This window comes from Bos grunniens, chromosome 26 (genome assembly GCF_055505025.1).
Source record: "Bos grunniens cultivar Pamir isolate PY7600 chromosome 26, Bosgru_T2T1.0, whole genome shotgun sequence".
Lineage (NCBI taxonomy): Eukaryota > Metazoa > Chordata > Mammalia > Artiodactyla > Bovidae > Bos > Bos grunniens.
This window is the reverse complement of record NC_141190.1, coordinates 12,975,869-13,003,722: the sequence shown is the minus strand read 5'-3', so window position 1 is coordinate 13,003,722 and position 27,854 is coordinate 12,975,869. Positions and strand designations below refer to the sequence as shown.

Genomic DNA, 27,854 nt, shown 5'->3' with positions numbered 1-27,854 from the left:
TGTATGAGACAGCAAAAGAGACACTGATGTATAGAACAGTCTTTTGGACTCTGTGGGAGGGGAGAGGGTGGCATCATTTGGGAGAATGGCATTGAAATACATATAATATCATATATGGAATGAGTTGCCAGTCCAGGTTCAATGCACGATACTGGATGCTTGGGGCTGGTGCACTGGGACGACCCAGAGGGATGGTATGGGGAGGGAGGAGGGAGGAGGGTTCAGGATGGGGAACACATGTATATCTGTGGTGGATTCATTTCGATATTTAGCAAAACCAATACAATATTGTAAAGTTTAAAAATAAAATAAAATAGTCATTAAAAAAAAAAAAGAAAACAACCAAAAAGCATTTTATATTTAAAAATAGTGGAGGAGGAGCCAAGATGGCGGAGGAGTAGGACGGGGAGAACACTTTCTTCCCCACAAATTCATCAAAAGAGCATTTAAACGTCGAGTAAATTCCACAAAACAACTTCTGAATGCCGGCAGAGGACATCAGGCACCCAGAAAAGCAACCCAACTCTTCGAAAGGAGGTAGGAAAAAATATTAAAAACAAAAAAAAAGAGACAAGAGAGGGAGGGACGGAGTTCCGTCCCAGGAAGGGAAACTTAAAAAGAGAGAAGTTTCCAAACACCAGGAAACCTTCTCACTGCCGAATCTGTGCCGAGCTTTGGAAGCACAGAGGGCAACATAACAGGGAGAAAAAATAAATAAACAATTAAAACTCGCAGATTGCGAGCCCTACGGTAACTCCCTCAGCGGAGAAGCAGCGCAGACGCCTGCATCCGCCATTAGCAAGCCAGGGCTGGGCAGGGAGGCGCGGCGTGGGCTGCATCGCTGAGAGTAAGAATCTGGCCTGAATACCCTGAGCGCTATCTGAGCGAAATAATTTGGGCTAGCAAACCAGACTGTGGGATATCTACCACGCGAAAAGCCAGCCCTAACCTAAGACCGCCAGGCCCGCGCACGGAACAAAGGACTGAACAGAGATAGCCGGCTGCAGACCTTCCCCCTCCGGTGACAGGCAGCCAGAGCCGGAAGGGGGCAATCGCAGCCCCAGAGAGACATTATCTATAAAACTGTAAGCAGGCTTCTTTGCTAACTAAAACTTCTTGGGGGTCTGGACGGTCAACATCTGCCTGAGAATGTGCGCCGGTTTTACACCCAGATAACCTAGTGGCGGGGAGGCGATAAGTCGCAGCATTGGCGCTCGCCAAACACCTCATCACCTGAGCTGCTCGGACCTGGGAAGAGCACAAAACTCAGGCCCAACTGAGTCTGCGCCTCTGAGGACTACCCGAGTGCCTGAACCTGAGCGGCTTGGACCTGGGAGGTGCATGCAGCCCAGGCCCGGCCTCGGATTGTTCCCGGCGGAACAACCTAGAGTCCAAGCAGTGTGTACAGGGAGGCTACACGCGCCGTGAGCGGGGGCAGACCCAGGGTGGCTGAGGCACTGCGAGCCCACGCCAGTGTTATTTGTTTGCAGCATCCCTCCCTCCCTCCCCACAGCGCGACTGAACAAGTAAGCCTAAAAAAAAAAAAAAAAAAAGTGTCCTCCACCGTGCCTTTTGTGTCAGGGCGGAAACCAGATACTGAAGAGACTAGCAAACAGAAGAAGATATAACAGAGGGAAACGCCTTGGAAGCTACAGGCAATAGATCAAAACCCTGTGGTTATTACGGACTACATAGGAAGGGGCCTATAGATCTTGAGAAATATAAATCTGACCAAGGAACTAGCCAAAAATGAACTGAACCCACAACACCCACAAAAAAAAACAAAAAAGTCCTAGATATATTTTTATTGTTTTTACGATCATTCTTTCTTTTTTTTTTTTTAATTAAAAAAAATTTTTTAAGTCCTCTATTGTTCCTTTAATTTTCACTTTTATAACCTATTACTTTGCAAAAAAAAAAAAAAGACCCTATTTTTTTCTTCTTCAGCAAACTTCATATATATATATTTTATAATTTTTTGACCTTGTTTTTTTTTGTTTGTTTCTTTTGTTGTTTTTGGTTTTTTCTTCTTTTCTTTAACATTGTATTTTTGAAATTCCAAACTCTACTCTAGATTTTTAATTTTCGCTTTTTGGTATATGTTATCAATTTTGTACCTATAGTTTTTTTTTATATAATTTCTGTGACTTTTTTTTTTCTTCTTCTTCTTCTCTGTTTCTTTCTCTTCTTCTTTTATATAACATTATATATCTGAAATTCCAAACTTTACTCTAGATTTTTAATTTACGCTTTTTGGTATTTGATATCAATTTTGTACCTGTATTTTCTTTATAATTTTTGTGACATTGTTCGTATTTGTTTGTTTTCTCTCTTTATTTTTCTTCTTCTTCTTTTTTTTTTTAACATTGTACTTTTGAAATTCCAAACTCTACTCTAGATTTTTAATTTTTGCTTTCTGGTATTAGTTATCAATTTTGTACCTGTACTTTCTTTATAATTTTCACGACCTTGTTTGTTTTTGTTTGTTCGTTTTTTCTCTCTTTCTTTTCCTTCTTCTTTTCTTTAACATCGTATTTTTGAAATTCCAAACTCTACTCTAGATTTTTAATTTTTGCTTTCTGGTATTAGTTATCAATTTTGTACCTGTACTTTCTTTATAATTTTCGCGACCTTGTTTGTTTTTGTTTGTTCGTTTTTTCTCTCTTTCTTTTCCTTCTTCTTTTCTTTAACATCGTATTTTTGAAATTCCAAACTCTACTCTAGATTTTTAATTTTTGCTTTTATGTATTTGTTACCAATTTTGTACCTTTAAGGACCCAATCTTCAGGACCCATTTTTCACTAGGGAGTGAGATTACTGGCTTGACTGCTCTGTCTCCCTTTGGACTCTCCTTTTTCTCCACCAGGTTGCCTGTGTCTCCTCCCTAACCCCTCTCTACTCTACCCAACTCTGTGAATTTATGTGTGTTCCAGACGGTGGAGAACACTTAGGGAACTGATTACTGGCTGGATCTGTCTCCCTCCTTTTCATTCCCCCCTTTTATCCTTCTGGCCACCTCTGTTACCTTCCTCCTTCTTCTCTTCTCTGTATAACCCCGTGAACATCTCTGAGTGGTCCAGTTGTGGAGTGCACATAAAGAAGTGACTACTGGCTAGCCCACTCTCTCCACTATTGATTCACCTCATCTCATTTGGGTCACCTCTAACTCCCTCCTCCCTCTTCTCTTCTCCATGTAACCCTGTGAACCTCTCTGAGTGACCCTCACTGTAGAGAAACTTTTCATCTTTAATGTAGATGTTTTATCAATGGTGCTGTATAGAAGAAGTTTTGAAACTACTGTAAAAATAAGACCGATAACCGGAAGCAGGAGACTTAAGTCCAAACCCTGACTCCAGGGAACTCCTGACTCCAAGGAACATTAATTGACAGGAGCTCATCAAATGCCTCCATACCGACACTGAAACCAAGCACCACACAAGGGCCAATAAGTTCCAGGGCAAGACATACCAAGCAAATTCTCCAGCAACAAAGGAACACAGCCCTGAGCTTCAAGATACAGGCTGCCCAAAGTCACCCCAAAACTATAGACATCTCATAACTCATTACTGGACATTTCATTGCACTCCAGAGAGAAGAAATACCACCCACCATAACACCGACACAAGCTTCCCTAACCAGGAATCCTTGACAAGCCACCTGTACAAACCCACACACAGTGAGGAAACACCACAATAAAGAGAACTCCACAAACTGCCAGAATACAGAAAGGACACCCCAAACTCAGCAATTTAAACAAGATGAAGAGACAGAGGAATACTCAGCAGATAAAGGAATAGGATAAATGCCCACCAAACCAAACAAAAGAGGAAGAGATAGGGAATCTACCTGATAAAGAATTCCAAATAATGATAGTGAAATTGATCCAAAATCTTGAAACTAAAATGGAATCACAGATAAATAGCCTGGAGACAAGGATTGAGAAGATGCAAGAAAGGTTTAACAAGGACCTAGAAGAAATAAAAAAGAGTCAATATATAATGAATAATGCAATAAGTGAAATTAAAAACACTCTGGAGGCAACAAATAGTAGAATAACAGAGGCAGAAGACAGGATTAGTGAATTAGAAGATAGAATGGTAGAAATAAATGAATCAGAGAGGATAAAAGAAAAACGAATTAAAAGAAATGAGGACAATCTTAGAGACCTCCAGGACAATATTAAATGCCACAACATTCGAATCATAGGGGTTCTAGAAGAAGAAGACAAAAAGAAAGACCATGAGAAAATACTTGAGGAGATAATAGTGGAAAACTTCCCTAAAATGGGGAAGGAAATAATCACCCAAGTACAAGAAACCCAGAGAGTCCCAAACAGGATAAACCCAAGGAGAAACACCCCAAGACACATATTAATCAAATTAACAAAGATCAAACACAAAGAACAAATATTAAAAGCAGCAAGGGAAAAACAACAAATAACACACAAGGGAATTCCCATAAGGATAACAGCTGATCTTTCAATAGAAACTCTTCAAGCCAGGAGGGAATGGCAAGACATACTTAAAATGATGAAAGAAAATAACCTACAGCCCAGATTATTGTACCCAGCAAGGATCTCATTCAAGTATGAAGGAGAAATCAAAAGCTTTTCAGACAAGCAAAAGCTGAGAGAATTCTGCACCACCAAACCAGCTCTCCAACAAATACTAAAGGATATTCTCTAGACAGGAAACACAAAAACGGTGTATAAACTCGAACCCAAAACAATAAAGTAAATGGCAACGGGATCATACTTATCAGTAATTACCTTAAACGTAAATGGGTTGAATGCCCCAACCAAAAGACAAAGACTGGCTGAATGGATACAAAAACAAGACCCCTACATATGTTGTCTACAAGAGACCCACCTCAAAACAGGGGACACATACAGACCGAAAGTGAAGGGCTGGAAAAAGATTTTCCATGCAAATAGGGACCAAAAGAAAGCAGGAGTAGCAATACTCATATCAGATAAAATAGACTTTAAAACAAAGGCTGTGAAAAGAGACAAAGAAGGTCACTACATAATGATCAAAGGATCAATCCAAGAAGAAGATATAACAATTATAAATATATATGCACCCAACACGGGAGCACCGCAGTACGTAAGACAAATGCTAACAAGTATGAAAGGAGAAATTAACAATAACACAATAATAGTGGGAGACTTTAATACCCCACTTACACCTATGGATAGATCAACTAAACAGAAAATTAACAAGGAAACACAAACTTTAAACGATACAATAGACCAGTTAGACCTAATTGATGTCTATAGGACATTTCATCCCAAAACAATGAATTTCACCTTTTTCTCAAGCGCACATGGAACCTTCTCCAGGATAGATCACATCCTGGGCCATAAAGCTAGCCTTGGTAAATTCAAAAAAATAGAAATCATTCCAAGCATTTTTTCTGACCACAATGCAGTAAGATTAGATCTCAATTACAGGAGAAAAACTATTAAAAATTCCAACATATGGAGGCTGAACAACACTCTGCTGAATAACCAACAAATCACAGAAGAAATCAAAAAAGAAATCAAAATTTGCATAGAAACGAATGAAAATGAAAACACAACAACCCAAAACCTGTGGGACACGGTAAAAGCAGTCCTAAGGGGAAAGTTCATAGCAATACAGGCACACCTCAAGAAACAAGAAAAAAGTCAAATGAATAACCTAACTCTACACCTAAAGCAACTAGAAAAGGAAGAAATGAAGAACCCCAGGGTTAGTAGAAGGAAAGAAATCTTAAAAATTAGAGCAGAAATAAATGCAAAAGAAACAAAAGAGACCATAGCAAAAATCAACAAAACCAAAAGCTGGTTCTTTGAAAGGATAAATAAAATTGACAAACCATTAGCCAGACTCATCAAGAAACAAAGGGAGAAAATCAAATCAACAAAATTAGAAATGAAAATGGAGAGATCACAACAGACAACACAGAAATACAAAGGATCATAAGAGACTACTATCAAAAATTATATGCCAATAAAATGGACAACGTGGAAGAAATGGACAAATTCTTAGAAAAGTACAACTTTCCAAAACTGGACCAGGAAGAAATAGAAAATCTTAACAGACCCATCACAAGCATGGAAATTGAAACTGTAATCAAAAATCTTCCAGCAAACAAAAGCCCCGGTCCAGACGGCTTCACAGCTGAATTCTACCAAAAATTTAGAGAAGAGCTAACACCTATCCTGCTCAAACTCTTCCAGAAAATTGCAGAGGAAGGTAAACTTCCAAACTCATTCTATGAGGCCACCATCACCCTAATACCAAAACCTGACAAAGATGCCACAAAAAAAGAAAACTACAGGCCAATATCACTGATGAACATAGATGCAAAAATCCTTAACAAAATTCTAGCAATCAGAATCCAACAACACATTAAAAAGATCATACACCATGATCAAGTGGGCTTTATCCCAGGGATGCAGGATTCTTCAATATCTGCAAATCAATCAATGTAATACACCACATTAACAAATTGAAAAATAAAAACCATATGATTATCTCAATAGATGCAGAGAAAGCCTTTGACAAAATTCAACATCCATTTATGATAAAAAACTCTCCAGAAAGCAGGAATAGAAGGAACATACCTCAACATAATAAAAGCTATATATGACAAACCCACAGCAAACATTATCCTCAATGGTGAAAAATTGAAAGCATTTCCTCTAAAGTCAGGAACAAGACAAGGGTGCCCACTTTCACCATTACTATTCAACATAGTTTTGGAAGTTTTGGCCACAGCAATCAGAGCAGAAAAAGAAATAAAAGGAATCCAAATTGGAAAAGAAGAACTAAAACTCTCACTATTTGCAGATGACATGATCCTCTACATAGAAAACCCTAAAGATTCCACCAGAAAATTACTAGAAATAATCAATGACTATAGTAAAGTTGCAGGATATAAAATCAACACACAGAAATCCCTTGCATTCCTATACACTAATAATGAGAAAACAGAAAGAGAAATTAAGGAAATAATTCCATTCACCATTGCAACAGAAAGAATAAAATACTTAGGAATATATCTACCTAAAGAAACTAAAGACCTATATATAGAAAACTATAAAACACTGGTGAAAGAAATCAAAGAGGACACTAATAGATGGGAGAAATATACCATGTTCATGGATTGGAAGAATCAATATAGTGAAAATGAGTATACTACCCAAAGCAATTTATAGATTCAATGCAATCCCTATCAAGCTACCAACAGTATTCTTCACAGAGCTAGAACAAATAATTTCACAATTTGTATGGAAATACAAAAAACCTCGAATAGCCAAAGCGATCTTGAGAAAGAAGACTGGAACTGGAGGAATCAACCTACCTGACTTCAGGCTCTACTACAAAGCCACAGTTATCAAGACAGTATGGTACTGGCACAAAGACAGAAATATTGATCAATGGAATAAAATAGAAAGCCCAGAGATAAATCCACGCACATATGGACACCTTATCTTTGACAAAGGAGGCAAGAATATACAATGGATTAAAGACAATCTCTTTAACAAGTGGTGCTGGGAAATCCGGTCAACCACTTGTAAAAGAATGAAACTGGACCACTTTCTAACACCATACACAAAAATAAACTCAAAATGGATTAAAGATCTAAACGTAAGACCAGAAACTATAAAACTCCTAGAGGAGAACATAGGCAAAACACTCTCCGACATACATCACAGCAGGATCCTCTATGACCCACCTCCCAGAATATTGGAAATAAAAGCAAAAATAAACAAATGGGACCTAATTAACCTTAAAACCTTCTGCACATCAAAGGAAACTATTAGCAAGGTGAAAAGACAGCCTTCAGAATGGGAGAAAATAATAGCAAATGAAGCAACCGACAAACAACTAATCTCAAAAATATACAAGCAACTCCTACAGCTCAACTCCAGAAAAATAAACGACCCAATCAAAAAATGGGCCAAAGAACTAAATAGACATTTCTCCAAAGAAGACATACAGATGGCTAACAAACACATGAAAAGATGCTCAACATCACTCATTATCAGAGAAATGCAAATCAAAACCACTATGAGGTACCATTTCACACCAGTCAGAATGGCTGCGATCCAAAAGTCTACAAATAATAAATGCTGGAGAGGGTGTGGAGAAAAGGGAACCCTCTTACACTGTTGGTGGGAATGCAAACTAGTACAGCCACTATGGAGAACAGTGTGGAGATTCCTTAAAAAACTGGAAATAGAACTGCCTTATGATCCAGCAACCCCACTGCTGGGCATACACACTGAGGAAACCAGAAGGGAAAGAGACATGTGTACCCCAATGTTCATCGCAGCACTGTTTATAATAGCCAAGACATGGAAGCAACCTAGATGTCCATCAGCAGATGAATGGATAAGAAAGCAGTGGTACATATACACAATGGAGTATTACTCAGCCATTAAAAAGAATACATTTGAATCAGTTCTAATGAGGTGGATGAAACTGGAGCCTATTATACAGAGTGAAGTAAGCCAGAAAGAAAAACACCAATACAGTATACTAACGCATATATATGGAATTTAGAAAGATGGTAACAATAACCCGGTGTACGAGACAGCAAAAGAGACACTGATGTATAGAACAGTCTTATGGACTCTGTGGGAGAGGGAGAGGGTGGGATGATTTGGGAGAATGGCAATGAAACATGTAAAATATCATGTAGGAAACGAGTTGCCAGTCCAGGTTTGATGCACGATGCTGGATGCTTGGGGCTGGTGCACTGGGACGGCCCAGAGGGATGGTATGGGGAGGGGGGAGGGAGGAGGGTTCGGGATGGGGAACACATGTATACCTGTGGCGGATTCATTTTGATATTTGGCAAAACTAATACAATTATGTAAAGTTTAAAAATAAAATAAAATTAGAAAAATAAATAAATAAAAAAAAATAAAAATAGCTAAAAAAATGGGATGGAGAGGGAGTTGGGATGGGACTTCATGATGGGGAGAACACATGTACACCCGTGGCTGATTCATGTCAATGTATGGCAAAACCCACCACAATATTAAGTAATTAGCCTCCAATTAAAATAAATAATTTTTTAAAAATAGCTAAAAAATGGATCATACGTGTTAAGTTGCTTCAGTCATGTCTGGCTCTTTGTGACACTATGGACCGTAGCCTGCAAGGCTCCTCTGTCCATGGGATTCTCCAGGCATCAGTACTGGAATGGGTTGCTGTGCCCTCCTCCAGGGCATCTTCCGAACCCAGGGATCAAACCCACATCTCTTATGTCTTTTGTGTTGGTAGTTGGGTTCTTTACCACTAGTGCCACCTGGGAGGCTCCCCAAAATGGATCATAGACCTATAAATCCTGAAACTACAGAGCTTACAGGGAAAGACATGGGAGAAAATCTTTGTGAACTTACTGTTTTTTTTTTCTTTTAGTTATAAAACCAAAGCACAGTCTACAAAAGAATACATTGATAAATTGGACTTTATCAAAATGAAGAATTGTTCTTTGAATGACACTGTTAAGCAAAGAAAAAGAGAACCACAGACTGGGAGGTATGTTTGCAAATCACATGGCTGACTTCTATTCAGTATTTATAAAGAATTTTCAGATCTCAATCCCAAAGTCTATCAACAGATGAATGGACAAATAAACTGTAGTATATCCATAGAGTTAAATACTGCTCAGCACTCCAGTACTCTTGCCTGGAAAATCCCATGGATGGAGGAGCCTGGTAGGCTGCAGTCCATGGGGTTGAGAAGAGTTGGACACGACTGAGCAACTTCACTTGACTTTTCACTTTCATGCATTGGAGAAGGAAATGGCAGTCCACTCCAGTGTTCTTGCCTGGAGAATCCCAGGGACGGTGGAGCCTGGTGGGCTGCCGTCTATGGGGTCGCACAGAGTCGGACACGACTGAAGCGACTTAGCAGCAGCAGCAGCAGCAATAAAAAGGAAGGGACTATGTATATAACAAATAGATGGATGTCAATGTAATTATACTGAATGAAAAAAAGTAGTCAAACAAGAGTTGCTACTTCTAATTATGTATACTTCTCCTTATGCTTCCTGTTAGGCATGTGTCTATAAAATGGAAACGAATTAATGGGGACTGAAAGCAGATCACTGGTTGTCTCAGAGTGTGAGTGGAGAGGAGAGAGAGGAAAAAAGTAATTAAAGAAGAACACGAGGACAATTTGGAGAATAATAGATATGTTCATCCTCTTTATTACAGCGACAGTTTCAATGATGTATACATATGGCAAAACATCAAATTATTCACTATAAACTGATGCAGTTAATTCTATCTCAATCAATCTGTTAAAATAATTTAAAAATATGTTTTATTGAGATATTTCAAAAATTCACACAAACATGAAGGATATATAGCAAACATCTGTGCACCCAACACTGTTTTGACATTTTGTTACAGTTCAAGTTAAAAAAAAAACAAAACTATTACAGACGCAGGTGAAACTCCAGGACCCCTTTCTGATCCAATTTCCCTCCTGCCCCATCGCCCTAAGTGAAATCACTATCTTGACTTTAATGATTCTGGAGCCCATGAAGGTTTCCCCTTTTTGCTTTGTGTGTATGTCCATAAATAATACATGATATACTTTTGCACATTTGCATATTGGAAATCTTTATATAAACGCTAATGTCCTCCTGAAACATGTTCTTTATATTCAACATTGTGTTTCTTTAAATCTATCTATGTTTTAAATCTATCTATGTAACATGTTACTCTAGTTCATTCACTTAGTGGTCCACTTGAATATATACACTATTTTTAAAGACTCTCCTGGATTTTAAGATGTTTTCAATCTTCCACTCTTACAATGTTGCCCATCAATATTCTTGCACCGGTCTCCTCGTGCATATGTGTGGGAGCTTTCCTAGGGTATACATCCAGGGGATTTCTGAGAATCTTCAATTTTACTAGATATAGCCAAATTGCTCTCCCATGTGGGGTATACTAACACAGCATTCCTATTGCTCCTCATCCTCACCTTCCTCATCCTCACTTCACACTTTTAAATGAGAAATATAGGATCTTCAACTCTTCCAGATGAACCTCGCTTCTGTTTTCTCCAGGATCATCTTGTACCACCCTCTCTGAAGCTAGATATCTTCCTGGAGGTAGCAGCCACTGAGTGGAGCTGGGCATACACTTCTCATGGGACACTTTCTAGCCTCTTGGAATCCACCTCTGCTGCCCTTTTTCTCTCTCTCTGACCTTGAACCTCCTTTCTCTGCCACTAAAGCTCATCATTCTAGGGCATTCAATATCATCCTTTTGTGAGTTTTGACTTTATAAAAGACAAGGAGAGCTGACAGCTCTTCAGGAAAAAATCATTCAAACAAAATAGTATGAAAAGCTTGCCTACTTGGGTGGAATCATGGGGATTGAAGGTAGGGACCAGGGTTAGGAAAAACTCAAAAGCAAAATGCAAACGGATATCTCAAAAACTAATCTACCCAGGTGAATGGTACCACTCACCTTATTATCCAGACTCCAAGCCCCACATCTTGCACTAACTTTTATACAATTCTCACACCCAGCCATCACATTCTGTCAATGTTTCATTCAATATGCCTTTAGCAGTCTGTGCACTGACCTCTATGAGAGACCTTTCAGTTCAGTTCAGTCGCTCAGTTGTGTCCGACACTTTGTGACCCCATGAATCGCAGACACCAGGCCTCCCTGTCCATCACTAACTCCTGGAGTTCACTCAGACTCACATTCATCGAGTCAGTGATGCCATCCAGCCATCTCATCCTCTGTTGTCCCCTTCTCCTCCTACCCCCAATCCCTGCCAGCATCAGGGTCTTTTCCAATGAGTCAACTCTTCGCATGAGGTGGCCAAAGTACTGGAGTTTCAGCTTTAGCATCATTCCTTCCAAAGAAATCCCAGGGCTGATCTCCTTCAGAATGGACTGGTTGGATCTCGTTGCAGTCCAAGGGACTCTCAAGAGTCTTTTCCAACACCACAGTTCGAAAGCATCAATTCTTCGGCGCTCAGCTTTCTTCACAGTCCAACTCTCACATCCATACATGACCACAGGAAAAACCATAGCCTTGACTAGACGAACCTCTGTTGGCAAAGTAATGTCTCTGCTTTTCAGTATGCTATCTAGGTTGGTCATAATTTTCTTCCAAGGAGTAAGCGTCTTTTAATTTCATGACTGCAGTCATCATCTGCAGTGATTTTGGAGCCCCAAAAAATAAAGTCTGACACTGTTTGCACTTTTTCCCCGTCTATTTCCCATGAAATGATGGGACCAGATACAATGATCTTCATTTTCTGAATGTTGAGTTTTAAGCCAACTTTTTCACTCTCCTCTTTCGCCTTCATCAAGAGGCTTTTTAGTTCCTCTTCACTGTCTGCCATAAGGGTGGTGTCATCTGCATATCTGAGGTTATTGATATTTCTCCCAGCAATCTTGATTCCAGCTTGTGCTTCTTCCAGCCCAGCGTTGCTCATGATGTACTCTGCATATAAGTTGAGAGACCTTTAACTCAACAGTTATTTCCTGGCTTCCAGTTCCTTCCTTTCCCATTTCACTTCCATGATCCCCAATCCTTTCTACAAATGAGCACCAGGGTACTTTTTCTTAGAACACCACCTTAAACATTTCAGTTTTCTGCTTACAGGCTTTTTTAAGGCTCCCAACTGCCTGTATTTCTTTTTCTTGGGTATGGTCTTAATCACTGCCTCCTATACAATGTCACAAACCTCCATTCATAGTTCATCAGACACTCTATCTATCATATCTAGTCCCTTAAATCTATTTCTCACTCCCACTGTACAATCATAAGGGATTTGATTTAGCTCATACCTGAATGGTCTAGTGGTTTTCCTTACTTTCTTCAATTTAAGTCTGAATTTGGCAATAAGGAGTTCATAATCTGAGCCACAGTCAGCTCCCAATCTTATTTTGCTGACTGTATAGAACTTTTCCATATTTGGCTGCAAAGAATATAATCAATCTGACTTCGGTGTTGACCATCTGGTGATGTCCATGTATAGAGTTTTCTCTTGTGTTGTTGGAAGAGGGTGTTTGTTATGACCAGTGCATTCTCTTGGCAAAACTCTATTAGCCTTTGCCCTGCTACATTCCGTATTCCAAGGCCAAATTTGCCTGTTACCCTAGGTGTTTCTTGACTTCCTACTTTTCCATTCCAGTCCCCTGTAATGAAAAGGACATCTTTTTTGGGTGTTAGTTCTAAAAGGTCTTGTAGGTCTTCATAGAACCGTTCAACTTCAGCTTCTTCAGCATTACTGGTTGGGGCACAGGCTTGGATTACTGTGATATTGAATGGTTTGCCTTGGAAATGAACAGAGATCACTCTGTCATTTTTGAGATTGCATCCAAGTACTGCATTTCGGACTCTTTTGTTGACCATGATGTCTACTCCATTTCTTCTAAGGGATTCTTGCCCACGGTAGTAGATATAATGGTCATCTGAGTTAAATTCACCCATTCCAGTCCATTTTAGTTTGCTGATTCCTAGAATGTCAATGTTCACTCTTGCCATCCCATTTGACCACTTTCAATTTGCCTTGATTCATGGACCTAACATTCCAGATTCCTATGCAGTATTGCTCTTTACAGCATCAGACTTTGCTTCTATCACCAGTCAATACCCACAACTGGGTGTTGTTTTTGCTTTGGCTCCATCTCTTCAGTCTTTCTGGAGTTATTAGAGTTCCAAAGAATAGAAAGGAGAGATAAGAAAGACTTCCTCAGTGATCAGTGCAAAGAAATAGAGGAAAACAATAGAATGGGAAAGACTAGAGATCTCTTCAAGAAAATTAGAGATACCAAGGGAACATTTCATGCAAAGATGGGCACAATAAAGGACAGAAATGGTATGGACCTAACAGAAGCAGAAGATATTAAGAAGAGGTGGCAACAATACACAGAAGAACTGTACAAAAAAGATCTTCACGACCAAGATAATCATGATGGTGTGATCACTCACCTAGAGCCTGACATCCTGGAATGTGAAGTCAAGTGGGCCTTAGGAAGCATCACTACGAACAAAGCTAGTGGAGGTGATGGAATTCCAGTTGAGCTATATCAAATCCCAAAAGATGATGTTGTGAAAGTGCTACATTCAATATGTCAGCAAATTTGGAAAACTTAAATTTGGTCATAGGACTGGAAAAGGTCAGTTTTCATTCCAATGCCAAAGAATGTTCAAACTACTGAACAATTGCACTCATCTCACACACTAGTAAAGTAATGCTCAAAATTCTCCAAGCCAGGCTTCAACAGTACGTGAACCATGAACTTCCAGATGTCCAAGCTGGTTTTAGAAAAGGCAGAGGAACCAGAGATCAAATTGCCAACATCTGTTGGATTTTTGAAAAAGCAAGACAGTTCCAGAAAAACATATATTTCTGCTTTATTGACTATGCCAATGCCTTTGACTGTGTGGATCACCAAAAACTGTGCAAAATTCTTCAAGAGATGGGAATACCAGACCACCTGACCTGCCTCTTGTGAAATCTGTATGCAGGTCAAGAAGCAACAGTTAGAACTGGACATGGAACAACAGACTGGTTCCAAATTGAGAAAGGAGTACGTCAAGGCTGTATATTGTCACCCTGCTTATTTAACCTACATGCATAGTACATCATGAGAAACGCTGGGCTGGATGAAGCACAAGCTGGAATCAAGACTGCCAGGAGAAATATCAATAACCTCAGATGACACCACCCTTATGGCAGAAAGTGAAGAACTAAAGAGCCTCTTGATGAAAGTGAAAGAGGAGAGTGAAAAAGTTGGCTTAAAGCTCAACATTCAGAAAACTAAGATTATGGCATCTGGTTCCATCACTTCATGGCAAATGGGGAAACAGTGGAAACAGTGTCAGACTTTATTTTTTTGGGCTCCCAAATCACTGCAGATGGTGATTGCAGCCATGAAATTAAAAGATGCTTACTCCTTGGAAGAAAAGTTATGACCAACCTAGACAGCATATTAAAAAGAAGAGACATTACTTTGTCAACAAAGGTCCATCTAGTCAAGGCTATGGTTTTTCCATTCATCATGTATGGATGTGAGAGTTGGACTATAAAGAAAGCTGAGCACCAAAGAATTGATTGGTTTTAACTGTGGTGTTGCAGAAGACTCTTGAGAGTCCCTTAGACTGCAAGGATATCCAACCAGTCCATCCTAAAGGAAATCAGTCCTGAATATTCACTGGAAGGACTGATATTGAAGCTGAAACTCCAATACTTTGGCCACCTGATGTGAAGAATTGACTCATTTGAAAAGACCCTGATGCTGGGAAAGATTGAAGGCGGGACGAGAAGGGGACGACAGTGGATGAGATGGTTGGATGGCATCACTGACTCAGTGGACATGAGTTTGAGTAAACTCTGGGAGTTGGTAATGGACAGGGAGGGCTGGCATGCTACAGTCCATGGGGTCGCAAAGAGTAAGACATGACTGAGAGACTGAAGTGAACTGAACTGAACTGCCTGTAAGACAAGGTTCAGATTACTTAACCTGGCAGTCAAGTCCCTTTGCAATCCAGTCCTACCTAGACTGAACTCCATCTCCTTCCTGTATACTAACCCTCTGTTTCCAGCAAGCTGGTCCCCCTTCCTCCTCCAAAGAGCTCCATCCCTTTCCGGTGCTTCTCCTCCTTGACTGCTGGATCCCTTCCTTGCAGCTTAGCTCCAGCTCTTTCTTTCCCACCCAGCATGTCCAATTCTAGTTCATCTCTGAAACTCAATCCATTCATCACATCCCTACCAAAATATGGACACTGAAATGCAGCTTGCTTTATGATACTTTTGTTTTGATATTTACCTTTTCACATATGTATTTATATTTCTCTTTCCATTAAGGCTATTGCTTCCCAACATATGCTGCATAGACATTTGTCCATCCAGCTGTTCAAACCTAAAAGCTAATAGTGTTCAAATAATTTTAGGAAATCTGCCTACTATGTTCCTCTTTAGAAAATTCACACTGCATGTGAGCATATTAAGAGATTTTAAAATACCTGTGCCAATGAAACTTTGCTTAATTTCTGATTAATTTGTTTGCTTAATTTTCTGGTTGATAATTATCAAGAAAAAAATTTCTGGCTTATAACAATGCTAATATTTCTTAGAAGAATTTAGTGCTCCTTGGAGGAGACTCTGGAAAGTGTGGAATTGGATTATAACCTCCTTACCCATCATGGTAACCCTACTATGGTACCTAGTCTACTGACTTAGCACTTAGTAGGGGCTCAAGAAGTATTTGGAGATTTGGCAAATAATCATTAAACTTTAAAAACTTTTTATTTTATATTGGAGTATAGCTGATTTACAATGTTGTGTTAAAAGAATTGTTCATGTTTTACTCACTCACTGACCTAAATTCTAAGAGTTTCTTTCTGCACAGTCTTAAGAACGCTGTAAAACAAATAAATAACCTTGCTTCCATTTCTTATTAAATTTATTGGCAGTAGACTCTGAAACTAATGGGATTTCTAAGTCCTCTATATACTTCTGTGTCTGCCTGAGAAAGACTGTCTGTGCTTATACACAATGGGAACCCAAACAGTGCACAGAGTTTTCCACTTATATTATAGTACAGCAGACCCAGGCTTCACTTGTTGTCATTGAAATGTCTGCCTTCCCATTTTATTTCACGTAGAGGATAATTCAGGAAGAAGCTGAGAAGTTTAGACCCCTGCAAAGAAACTGACCCAGAACTTCTACACAGAGGAGTCCCACTTCTAAGCCTCATTCTTCACATTTGTGGGTTTGGATTTACTTTCACTAGCATGTGGGATGGAAAAGCTAATGATTCTAAGATAGCAAAGGAAAAATAATAATTATTTCAATAGCCAAAGCTGTGGTAGAGTTACTGGGACTTAGAAGCCATTTTAATCTTGGGACTGAAAAATAACAGAGGACTTTAAAGATGATTGAGAATAAATGGTTTTTTAAGTTAGCAGGCCTTTTAAAAAATTTTGCTTTTACTAGGTAATATAAATATAAGTATTAGCTCAGACGGTCTGCCTGCAATGCGGAGACCTGGGTTCAATCCCCGGGTCGGGAAGATCCCCTGGAGAAGGAAATGGCAATCCACTCCAGTACTCTTGCCTGAAAAATTCCATGGATGGAGGAGCCTGGTAGGCTACAGTTCACGGGATCGCAAACAGGTGTACACGACTGAGTAACTTTACTTACTGATTTCCTGTGAAAGTGAAAGTGTTAGTCTCTCACAGTCGTGTCTGACTCTTTGCAGCCTCATGACTGTAACCCGCCAGGCTCCTCTGCCCATGGACTTCTCCAGGCAAGAATACTGGAGTAGGTTGCCACTTCCTACTCCAGAGGATCCTCCTGACCCAGGGTTCAAACCTGCATCCCTTGTGTCTCCTGCACTGGCAAGTGGATTCTTTATTTCTAGCACCACTTGGGAAGCCCCTGCGATAGCTCTTCATTGTGGTACATGGTATCTTCAATCTTTCTTGTGGCATGTGGGTTCTGACATGTGGGATCTTAAGCTGTGGCACACCAGCTCTTAGTTGCAGCCATATGGAATCCAGTTCCCTGACCAGGGATCAAACCCAGGCCCCTTGCAGTGGGAGCCTGGAGTCTCAGACATTGGATTACCACGGATGTCCCAAGGCATCCCTTCTTGAAAGATGCTTTTCAATCCTTCTCAAGCCATTCTATACATATATGAGGATATATTTAAGCAATCTTTAAATGTTATTATACAATTTATACTTCTTACCCTTACTTCTTTCACTTAATATATATTGGAGATGTGTCCATTTCAGTACATACAGAGCTGCTTCTTTCTAATGGCTTCAGTATATTGCACTGTTTGAGAGTACCATGATTTATTTTATTGTCACATTAGTGGGCATTTAGTTCATTGCAAAACTCTTTGCTATTATAAGTGATGCTAATAAATATATGTGTATTTCCTTTCACAAGTGTGTGAATAAAACCGTGTAAATAATTACTTCTTATATTCAGAAATTTGATGGTCAAGAAGTACACATACTTCTAGATTCTAACGGATCCTGCTAATTTGCTCTCCTTAGCAGCCATGTCAATTTTTAATTTCACCACCAAGGTATGATAGAGCCATTTCCCAACACCTTTGTCTACATAACTGATTATGCAACTTTTAAATTTTTTTCAATATTATAGGTGAAAACCATTGTTTATAATTTAGATTTTTTTATACAATGAGTGAAGTAAATCAAAACATTTTTATATGTGAAAAGCCTATAATATTTCCTTTTCTGTGAACTGTGCATGTTCTTTTTCCATGTTCTGTTACGGTATCATCTTATTATTGATTCCTGGGAACTCTTTATACCCTGTCTGTGATATATATGAAAATAATGGACTTTCATCACCAGTGCTAGCTCCTGAAAGAGACTCAGACCATGATTTTCAAGACTGTTGTTATCTTTAACCCTGGCTTCTTAAAGATATGACAGGGACTACTTCAGAGAAGATTGATTTCCTTCCTTCTGCTTTGGCTTTATAAACTTTTTCCCACCAAAATAAGACCACACTTACATATCAGTGCATTCTGTATCTTCTTTTTAAAATTAGCCAGTAGATTTAATGATTTTTTTTCTTTTCTTTTTTCTTTTTGGAAACATCCTTTCATGCCTTATGTTCTGGCAGAAGTGGGCTGCAAATCTGCCATAGCTAGAGGGATTTATTTATCTATTTATTAACAGTCTCCCTAGAGCAGAGGTTACAGATTAGCCACCCAAGGGCCAAATATAGCCAACGTGTTTTTTTAAAAAAAACTAATTAAGTGACTGGCTGTGCCAGGCCTTAGTTGCAGCATGCAGGATCTTCCATCTTCGTTGTGGCATGCAAATTCTTAGTTGTGGCATGTGGGATCTAGTTCTGTGACCAGGGGTTGAACCTGGGTCCCCTGCATCGGGAACATCTCTTGAAAAGTTACAAGATCTGGCAACACCGCGTTTCCATGTGACAAGTGGCTGGAGCTTGTGGGTGTCTGCCCCTTTCATAGGCCACGTGCTTCCACGTTCTTAACCAAGTCTGCTTCACACATCTATTCACGTCACCTGCCTGGTTCTGGATGCGTTCGCCTTCATAACCTCTGACCACCATTTGTTTCCAGATTTTCCTCTCTCTCCTCTTTAGGAGAAAGGAAAAAAATCAATCTCGCTCCGCCCCTCTCCCCGCCCCGCCGCCGCCCCCCAGTGTCTTATCTCACTCAGACTCAGGTCTTTTCCAGTTCTGCATTCCAGCTCCCCTCCCCTTTATTCTGTGAAAAGTTGTCTCCTTGCAGCCCGTGGAGTATTTCCTTGCACTTTGCATCCTCACATTGCCCTTTCAGCATTTCCCTCAGCTCTCAGGGCTGTTTCCTGGGAGGCCTTCCAGATGGATTTGGAATGATAAAAGACTGCTCTACTAGGGCATGAATTTTAAGACACAGTTCAACAGATTTTAGCAAAGTTTTGAGAAAGATGAACGAAAGCGTATTTCCCAGGCTTCCCCTGGGAACTAACAGATGCTTTAACCTGTACATGTGAACATGTTTTCTTGGATGGCGTCTATGACCCAGGACTGGCTTGTTCCTCTCCATTCCTACTACTTCTCAGTTCTGGATGTGTTCGCCTTCATAACCTCTGACCACCATTTGTTCCCAGATTTTCCTCTCTCTCCTCTTTAGACAAAAGGAAAAAAAAAGAATCCTGTTCCGCCACCCCTTGAACTTCAAAGTCTTTTCATCAGCATCAACTACTGCCCCAACTTCAAAACTGGTCTCTGCTGCCAGTCTCTATTTTTCAGTTTTATTCTCCAGAAATAATCTTCTTAAATGTGGATCTTACTCCATCAGCCTCCATATCCTTCAAAAGCCTTCGGTGAGTGCCTGTTGCTTAGATGCGTCGTTGTCAACAAAGCTTCTGAGGTCCCTTATGACCCAGGCTTAGGGCTTCATCTCCCACCAGCTCACTTACTCATAGCCTAGGACTCTTGGCTCGTCCCTGAACACGTCTGGAGCACGGTGTTCCCATCTGATACAAATAGTGCTCTCCTTCATTGAAACACTGAATCCCTGCTCTTTTATAGCCAATGCTCTGTCCTCATCCTTCAGGATCCAAGACACTATTACTTCCTCTATATCTTCCATTTTCTTCTACTTGGTCTCTCTCTCTTGTCTATTTCTATGGTACTTAACACACAATTATCTTAAAGACTCTTTCTCCCCCATGAGATGTTAAAGTCTTTGAAGGTATGAAACATCTTATTTATCTTTATTTCCAAGATCAAACATGGTGTTTGATATATCATGGGTGTTCACTAAATGTTTGGTGAATGAAAGAAGGAACCATTCATACCTTAACTTGTGTTAATTAGCCAGTCATTTGGTAGCTTCTAGAAAATGTTTTTCTCCCTTTTCAGCCAGTAGTAATTCCTGTCTATAAACTTGAGCCAGTCACTATTTTCAGTGGTTTTCAAGTGAACTCATAATAAGGAAAGTCTCACACTGTTCTCCAGTACTGTGTACCTCACTGCCCATCCAGCTTTAGCTGTTGTTATGCTCCATCTCTTCTCCAACATCATGGAAACACTTCAGTGTCCTAAAAGAACCCTGCTGTTTAGATATGGATCTTAGCTCCTCACTCAGCTTGGGAAATCTTCCCCTACTTCTTCCTCTTCTTCATGGCAAGGCATGAGGACAGTTTGGAGGAGGTTTCCCTGACTTCACCCGCCTTGGACTATGTTAGATACCCACCCCCTACTCTGCGTGCTCCCGTGTCCATGTCCTTCAGTCACTCGGTCGAGTCCGATCTTTGCAACCCCATGAGCTGCAGCACACCAGGCTTCCCTATCCATCACCTTTCCCTGAGCTTGCTCAAACTCAAGTCCATTGAGTCAGTGATGCCATCTAAGCTCCCGTGTTGATGTTGTTGTTTAGTCACTAAGTTGTGTCAGACTCTTCTGTGGCCGCATGGACTACAGCCCACCAGGCTCCTCTGTCCATGGGATTTCCCAGGCAAGAATACACGAGTGGGTTGCTCTTTCCTTCTCCAGGGGATCTTCCTGACCTGTGTTGGGAAGATCAAACCTGTGTCTCCTGCATCGGCAGGTGCATTCTTTACCACTGAGCCACTATGGAAACCTTGTGTGCTCCCACAGGTCTTATCGTACTGTGATCTTCGTCTCTTCTGCTGTCCCAGCCCCACCCTGACTCTAAGCTCCTCAAGGATAAGAATTGTCTTTTTCATCCTTTTACCAATGGTGGGAGCATAGGCTCTGGTCCACACTAGATGTTCAATAAATGTTTGATGAATAAAAAGAAATCATGATAAAGAGAAAGGAATCTGACATATATAATTCTCATGACCATGTGAATGTTTAACTCTACCATTTGTATTTAAAGAGATACTTTTAAAATTCATATTTGTATAGACAGGAAAATCATTTCAGTTCAGTTGCTCAGTTGTGGCTGACTCCTTGCGACCCCATGGACTGTAGCACACCAGGCTTCCCTGTACATCACCAACTCCTGGAGCTTCCTCAAACTCATATCAATGAGTCAGTGATGCCATCCAACCATCTCATCCACTGTCGTCCCCTTCTCGTCCCGCCTTCAATCTTTCCCAGCATCAGGGTCTTTTCAAATGAGTCTGTTCTTCGCATCAGGTGGCCAAAGTGTTGAAGTTTCAGCTTCAACATCAGTCCTTCCAATGAATATTCAGAACTGGTTTCCTTTAGGATGAACTGGTTGGATCTCCTTGCAGTCCAATGGACTCTCAAGAGTCTTCTCCAACACCACAGTTCAAAAGCATCAATTCTTCAGCAGTCAGCTTTCTTTATAGTCCAACTCTCATATCCATACATGATGACTGGAAAAACCATAGCTTTTACTAGACAGAACTTTGTTGGCAAAGTAATGTTCCTGCTTTTTAATATGCTGTCTAGGTTGGTCATAGCTTTTCTTCCAAGGAGCAAATGTCTTTTAATTTTATGGCTGCAGTTACCATCTGCACTGATTTTGGAGCCCCCAAAAATAAAGTCTCTCACCGTTTCCATTGTTTCCCCATCCATTTGCCATGAAGTGATGGGGCCAGATACCATGATCTTAGTTTACTGAATGTTGAGTTTTAAGCCAACTTTTTCACTTTCCTCTTTCACTTTCATCAAGAGGCTATTTAATTCCTCTTCACTTTCTGCCATAAGGGTGGTGTCATCTGCATATCTGATATTATTGATATTTCTCTCTGCAATCTTGATTTCTTCCAGCTTGTGCTTCATCCAGCCTGGCATTTCTCATGATATACTCTGCATATAAGTTAAATAACCAGGGTGACAACATACAGCCTTGACGTACTCCTTTCCCAATTTGGAACCAGTCTGTTGTTCCATGTCCAGTCCTAACTGTTGCTTCTTGACCTGCATACAAATTTCTCAGGAGGTAGGTTAGGTGGTCTGATATTCCCAACTCTTTCAGAATTTTCCACAATTTGTTGTAATCCCCACAGTCAAAGGCTTTGGCATAGTCAATAAAGCAGAAATATATGTTTTTCTGGAACTCTCTTGCTTTTTTGGTGATCCAACGGATGTTGGCAATTTGATCTCTGGTTCCTCTACCTTTTCTAAATCCAGCTTGAACATCTGGAATTTCATGGTTCACATACTGTTAAAGCCTGGCTTGGAAAATTTTGAGCTTTACTTTACTAGCATGTGAGATGAGTGCAATTGTGTGGTAATTTGGGCATTCTTTGGCATTGCCTTTCTTGGGATTGGAATGAAAACTGACCTTTTCCAGTCCTGTGGCCACTGCTGAGTTTTCCAAATTTGCTGGCATACTGAGTGTAGCACTTTCACAGCATCGTCTTTCAGGATTTGAAATAACTCAACTGGAATTCCATCACCTCCACTAGCTTTGTTCATAGTGATGCTTCTTAATGCCCACTTGACTTTGCATTTCAGGATGTCTAGCTCTAGGTGAGTGATAACATCATCATAGTTATCTAGGTCATGAAGATCTTTTTTTGTATATCTCTTCTATGTATTCTTGCCACCTCTTCTTTATATTTTCTGCTTCTGTTAGGTCCATACCATTTCTGTCCTTTATTGTGCCCATCTTTGCACGAAATGTTCCCTTGGTATTTCTAATTTTATTGAAGAGATCTCTAGCCTTTTCCATTCTATTGTTTTCTCTATTTCTTTGCATTGATCACTGAGGAAGGCTCTCTTATCTCTCCTTGCTATTCTTTGGGACTCTGCATTCAAATGGGTATATCTTTCCTTTTCTCCTTTGCTTTTCACTTCTCTTCTTTTCTCAGCTGTTTGTAAGGCCTCCTCAGACAACCATTTTGCTTTTTTGTATTTCTTTTTCTTGGGGATGGTCTTGATCACTGCCTCCTGTACAATGTCACAAACCTCCATCCATAGTTCTTCAGGCACTCTGTCTATCAGATCTAATCCCTTGAATCTATTTGTCACTTCCACTGTATAATCATAAAGGATTGATTTAGGTCATACCTGAATGGCCTAGTGGTTTTCCCTACTTTCCTCAATTTAAGTCTGAATTTGGCAATAAGGAGTTCATTCTCTGAGCCACAGTCATCTCCTAGTCTTGTTTTTGCTGACTGTATAGAGCTTCTCCATCTTTGGCTGCAAAGAATATAATCAATCTGATTATATAGTATATAATCAATATAATTATATATTAATTACAATTATTATATACAATAATATATAATTATATAATATAATCAATCAACCTGGTGATGTTCATTTGTAGAGTCTTCTCTTGTGTTGTTAAAGAGAGTATTTGCTATGACCAGTGCATTCTCTTGGCAAAACTCTGTTAGCCTTTGCCCTGCTTCATTTTGTACTCCAAGGCCAAATTTACCTGTTACTCCAGGTATCTCTTGACTTCCTACTTTTTCATGGCAAATAGATAGGGACACAATGGAAACAGTGACAGAATTTATTTTGGGGGGCCACCAAATCACTGCAGATGGTGACTGCAGCCATGAAATTAAAAGACGCTTACTCCTTGGAAGAAAAGTTATGACCAACCTAGACAGCATATTAAAAAGCAGAGACATTACTTTGCCAACAAAGTCCATCTAGTCAAAGCTATAGTTTTTCCAGTCTTCATGTATGGATGTGAGAGTTGGGCTATGAAGAAAGCTGAGCACCAAAGGACTGATGTTTTGAACTGTGGTGTTGGAGAAGACTCTTGAGAGTCCCTTGGACTGCAAGGAGATCCAAGCAGTCCATGCTAAAGGAAATCAGTTCTGAATATTCATTGGAAGGACTGATGCTGAAACTCCAATAATCTGGCCATCTGATATGAAGACCTAACTTATTAGAAAGGACCCTGATGCTGGGAAAGATTGAAGATGGGAGGAGAAGGGGACAACAGAGAATGAGATGGTTGGATGGCATCACTGACTCAATGGACATGAGTTTGAGTAAACTCCGGGAGTTGGTGATGGATAGGGGGGCCTGGCGTGCTGCAATCCATGGGGTCACAAGGAGTTGGACATGACTGAGTGACTGAACTGAATTGAACCAGGTATCTCTTGACTTCCTACTCTTTCATTCCAGTCCCCTATAATGAAAAGGACATCCTTTTTGGGTGTTAGTTCTAGAAGGTCTTATAGGTCTTCAAAGAACCATTCAACTTCAGCTTCTTCAACATTACTTGTTGGGGCATAGACTTGGATTACTGTGGTATTGAATGGTTTGCCTTGGGAATGAGCAGATCATTCTGTCGTTTTTGAAACTGCATCCAAGAACTGCATTTCAGACTCTTTTGTTGACTATGAGGGCTACAGAAACCAGGATAGGCATTTTGAACAGAGGTGTATTAATATGTGGAATTGTTTCACAGATGTTGTAAGGCTGGAAGAACAAAACAGAAGTTGAGGTAACCAAGTTATTAATCATTATTGGAAGAAGCTGTTGATCCCAGGATAGGGGTAAACCAGCTATCTGCCTCGGGACTGGGCAAAAAGGGGAAAATGTGGACTCAGAATGAAGAAAGGAAAGAAAATCAACTGTATTAAAGACATATGTGTGTCATATTTTAGGTCCCACATATAAGTGATATCATATAGTATTTATCTTTCTCTGTCTTATTTACTTCACTTAGTATGATGATCTCTAGATCCATCTATGTTGCTGCAAATGGCATTATTTCATTCTTTTTATGGCTGAGTGACATTTCATTGTATATATAGGCCACATTTTCTTTATCCATTCATCTGTTGAATGGCAACCCACTCCACTATTCTTTTCTGGAGAATCCCATGGATAGAGGAGCTTGGGGGGCTACAGTCCATGGGGTCACAAGTGTCAGATACAACTTAACGACTAAACTACCAACCACCAGTATTCCATTGTATATATATATTTATACCACATATTCTTTATCCAGGTCTTCCCACGTGGCATAGCAGTAAATAATTCGCCTGCAATGCAGGCAACGCTGGTTCAATCCCTGGGAGGAAGATCCCCTGGAGGAGGGCATGGCAACTCACTCCAGTGTTCTTGCCTGGAGAATCCCATGGACAGAGGAGCCTGGTGGGCTACAGTCTATACTGTTGCAAAGAGTTGAACACGATTGAAATGACTGAGTACAAACGCATTCTTCACCCATTCATCTGTTGATGAATATTTAGGTTGTTTATATGCCTTGGCTATTGTAAATAGTTCTGCTGTGAACATGGAATACAGCATGTATTTTCTGAACTATGGTTCTTTCTGCATATATATGCCCAGGAGTGGGAACGCTGGATCATATAGCAATTCCATTTTTAGTTTATTTTAGGAACCTCCATACTGTTTTCACAAGTGAACTTGTCTATGAAGCAGAAACAGACTCACAGATAGAGAACGGGCTTGTGGTTGCCAAGTGGTAGGGGGGAGGGATGGATTGGGAGTTGGGGATTAGCAGATACAAACTATTATATATAAAGTGGATAAACAATGGGTCCTACTGTATAGCAGGGAACTATATTCAATATTCTGTAATGAAACATAATGGAAAAGAAAAAAAAAGACACACCTGATTGCAAAATGCATCCTAAAGTTGAAAATGTCAAAATGCGAAGAAATAAAGAGACATGATATAAGATCTCTAATTGACAGACTGTGGAGAATGTGAAAGAAATCCAGAGTGGCTAAAGAGATTGGTTACATTTAACTGGTCTCTCTCAATGAGAATTCAGACTATGTTATCAGACAGTGTATGTGCCCAATTAAACGAGTCTATGATTCAAAGGGTCGATGTGTCTAAAACTCATATTTGGTAATGAACCTGTGTCCAGAGAAATCCACTTCTAGCCATGATGATGAGATTTAAAAAAAAAAAAAGAGAGAGAGAGTTTGGGGCAAAAGACATCTCCAACCACCCACTGGTGCTACATCAGATTGAAAAACAGACTTCAGATCTTGCCTGGGTAGGAAGGGTAAATCCAGGGAGTGCTAACTTTGGCTAAAGATAATGTTGGGCTTTCTCTAGAGGAGGTGGGTAAACGTTAGCTAAGACAAAGAGTCAGCAAGGAGGGGCTAAAGTCTGAGGGCCAGTGAGCTGAGTCAATGTGAGAGAATCAGGGGAAGGACCTCATCCTAGAGAGAGATCCAAGTCTTCAGGTTCCTTCCTGTGAAACTCAAGAAACTTAAGTTGATGGGCCCTTTTACCTCACCAAATGCAGGGATCAGTGTTAGAAGGGAATTCGAATGAAGGAGGGGATGCTTAGCTGTGATTCCCTCCTGGAAGTGACTCACTGTTCAGTATACTTATGTGTTCATGTCTGCCTGAAGTGGAGACTGAAAAGGCAGAAAATGGAATACTGCCCACTGGTATCCTCACTGGATCCAGAAGAGATGGTGCCTATCTTCCCATCTCCTTTTCCAAAGGATTCTGGCTGGAAGTCCTGAATGAACTGGGCATTTGGAAAAGAGATGCCTGGCAGAGCTGGTAGAAAGAGCAGTCCAGAGCAGGCAAACTCGAGAAAGGTGTCAAATCAAATCTTTCTCTTACCCCATAGTTTGGACAAGCTGCCTCCTGAAAGATGACTGGGGAGGCTGGACCTCCTGGTAACAACTGACTGCCTTGTCTCTAAGGTGGCATCCCAGACCCGCACAGACAGATGTCTGAAAGTACGGAACACACAATCCCAAAGACATGGGGCTTCAGGAAACAGCTCATCTCTCATCTTCAGTGACGAACCAGTTGGTCAGTATCCCTAGCTGAGCTCTCAGTATACTCAGAGCAGGAAGACACCTCTGTCAAGGTACATAACAAGAAGACATTAGCTACTCTGGGACACCTGCCCACAGGCCTTGTGGTTGGTATCCGTTTTGTTTTTAATTAGTGACTTTCCCTGCGGCAGTCCCCTTGAGAGATTCCGGAATCTGCTCATTTTTTAACTACTTTCCCTCCAACCCCCACTGCGTTGCTAGATAAAATCCAGGACACTCTATTAACTTGGAAGTTCAGATAAACAATGAATAACTTTTTAGTATGAGTGTCCAAAAACTCACAGATTATCTGTGCATCCTATATTCGCTAAATCCTACCCCCAAGGGATTCCCTGAGGCAGCAGATATCTAATTCTGGCCCTGTGGGCAGTGAGTTTTGGTCCTTTCTCCTACACTGAGATTGCTCAGTGAGCACTGATTTTATTACATATGAAAACTTCCTGTGTGATCTTTAAGGAGGTGAGAGATAAAAGAAGTGACTATTTCTCAATGCTGTGGGCATACTTTTGTTTGCCGAGCACAGCAGTCCAGTATGGAAACCGGGAACAGAAATGTAGGATGACTGGGTCTCTGTGAAGCCCCCCAAGTCTTAAGTACACAGTGCTGGGGTGT

At 40.3% G+C, this 27,854-nt stretch overlaps 2 long non-coding RNA genes across 6 annotated transcripts in view; one reads left to right on the top strand and one right to left on the bottom strand.

The window, feature by feature from the left end:
• The window catches only part of LOC147344031 (uncharacterized), a 104,731-nt gene that overhangs the window by 33,751 nt on the left and 43,126 nt on the right, over nucleotides 1–27,854 (bottom strand). The window contains exon 4 of one of the 4 annotated variants that reach the window (XR_015155618.1): nucleotides 23,282–23,636. The exons of the other annotated variants lie outside the window; for them this stretch is intronic. This is a non-coding gene — a long non-coding RNA (uncharacterized LOC147344031). Of the gene's footprint in view, nucleotides 1–23,281; nucleotides 23,637–27,854 lie in introns of those variants that run through there. 4 annotated transcript variants of the gene reach the window in all.
• Nucleotides 372–26,119, top strand: LOC147344032 (uncharacterized). 2 transcript variants are annotated; one of them, XR_015155623.1, is made up of 3 exons: nucleotides 372–537; nucleotides 9,420–9,539; nucleotides 25,414–26,119. It is a non-coding gene; the product is annotated as an uncharacterized LOC147344032 (long non-coding RNA). The 2 variants fall into 2 exon arrangements; XR_015155624.1 differs by lacking the exon at nucleotides 25,414–26,119 and adding an exon at nucleotides 10,061–10,843 and having other exon boundaries at nucleotides 374–537.